The sequence below is a fragment of the Lineus longissimus genome, chromosome 7 (genome assembly GCF_910592395.1).
Source record: "Lineus longissimus chromosome 7, tnLinLong1.2, whole genome shotgun sequence".
In the NCBI taxonomy this organism is placed as follows: Eukaryota; Metazoa; Nemertea; class Pilidiophora; order Heteronemertea; family Lineidae; genus Lineus; species Lineus longissimus.
The window spans coordinates 18612570-18615069 of record NC_088314.1 but is presented as its reverse complement, the minus strand read 5'-3'; the positions used below and the strand labels follow the sequence as shown (position 1 = coordinate 18615069).

Sequence of the window (2500 nt, the reverse complement as noted above, 5' to 3'; positions counted from 1 at the left end):
CAACAACATCAACAACAACATCAACAACAACATCAACAACAACATCAACAACAACATCAACAACAACATCAACAACAACATCAACAACAACATCAACAACAACATCAACAACAACATCAACAACATCAACAACAACATCAACAACAACATCAACAACAACATCAACAACAACATCAACAACAACATCAACAACAACATCAACAACAACATCAACAACATCAACAACAACATCAACAACAACATCAACAACAACATCAACAACAACATCAACAACAACATCAACAACATCAACAACAACATCAACAACAACATCAACAACATCAACAACATCAACAACATCAACAACATCAACAACATCAACAACATCAACAACATCAACAACATCAACAACATCAACAACATCAACAACATCAACAACATCAACAACATCAACAACATCAACAACATCAACAACATCAACAACATCAACAACATCAACAACATCAACAACATCAACAACATCAACAACAACATCAACAACATCAACAACATCAACAACATCAACAACATCAACAACATCAACAACATCAACAACATCAACAACATCAACAACATCAACAACATCAACAACATCAACAACATCAACAACATCAACAACATCAACAACATCAACAACATCAACAACATCAACAACATCAACAACATCAACAACATCAACAACATCAACAACATCAACAACATCAACAACATCAACAACATCAACAACATCAACAACATCAACAACATCAACAACATCAACAACATCAACAACATCAACAACATCAACAACATCAACAACATCAACAACATCAACAACATCAACAACATCAACAACATCAACAACATCAACAACATCAACAACATCAACAACATCAACAACATCAACAACATCAACAACATCAACAACATCAACAACATCAACAACATCAACAACATCAACAACATCAACAACATCAACAACATCAACAACATCAACAACATCAACAACATCAACAACATCAACAACATCAACAACATCAACAACATCAACAACATCAACAACATCAACAACATCAACAACATCAACAACATCAACAACATCAACAACATCAACAACATCAACAACATCAACAACATCAACAACATCAACAACATCAACAACATCAACAACATCAACAACATCAACAACATCAACAACATCAACAACATCAACAACATCAACAACATCAACAACATCAACAACATCAACAACATCAACAACATCAACAACATCAACAACATCAACAACATCAACAACATCAACAACATCAACAACATCAACAACATCAACAACATCAACAACATCAACAACATCAACAACATCAACAACATCAACAACATCAACAACATCAACAACATCAACAACATCAACAACATCAACAACATCATCATCATCATCATCATCATCATCATCATCATTACTCTCACACTCATAGGCCCTTTCTTCTTCTTCATCCTCCTGATAAAGAATGTCAAACGTTTCCAGATATTCTTCGTCACGCGTGACCGTATGGAATACATTGGCACTCTGCTCGAGCAGATCTATATAGAACTCCAGTGTTCCACGTATCTCCACCATAGCACCGCGGATTGCTCTATCATTTGCACTGGTTAAATGGTATGCCTCATCCCTATCTAGATAATCTGCAAAGAAAAACAATAGAAAGATCATTTGAAAGGGAGACCAAAATTGGATCAACACACCAAAATCCAATGGACAAGAAATGGAAAATCTGATTTACAAGAAAATGTTGACTAGACTTGCAGAGATTGAAGTGCACATGAACCTATGAGCTCAGTGATGAATTGTCAAAGTTTACATTCAGACCAAAGACTTCCAGATGAGCACATTTTCGGAGTCTATGTTATTATACTCTTCTCCCAACATCCCACCGAAAAACCCAGTTAGGGTTAGAGTAATGAAAAACAGAAGAAGTGATCTAAAGGAAAATGGTTGGAGAGATGCAGCATAAAAGCTGTATCAGTAAGGACACGAAAAACATAACCAATTTGCTTTACAGGTGATAAGATCACTCAGTATCAAATTTCGCCACTCTTCATTGGCCTCATTTTGTTTTGTTCCCATTTGATCATGCGTCCATTACAAGTCAGGAGTCCGAACCAAAGGCCAACTCACTTGCAAACTCTTCAGGACTTCTATCTGCCACCTTCAGCATCTCTTTAAGGCTGATCACTCGCCCTGTCAGGTAAGACGTAGCTGCCTTTATTTCACGAACAAGGAGAAGCTTCTCTTCCTGATATCGATGAATATGTTCATGAATGTCCACCAGTTTCTTCTTCAAAGAGTAGGACATGACAGCGTAACCTGGAATAGATAAGTCAAATGTAATATTGGCATTTAAGATCCAATCAAACACTTCATTCCAATTACAGATGTGAGCATCAAAACCACTTCATTTCCCTGACAAGCAACTGGTATTGTGTGAGCACATCGCAATTGCCT

At 36.3% G+C, this 2500-nt stretch overlaps 1 protein-coding gene across 1 annotated transcript in view; it reads right to left on the bottom strand.

The window, feature by feature from the left end:
• The window catches only part of LOC135490971 (ankyrin-1-like), a 14979-nt gene that overhangs the window by 11645 nt on the left and 834 nt on the right, over positions 1-2500 (bottom strand). The gene's annotated exons all lie outside the window — the stretch shown is intronic.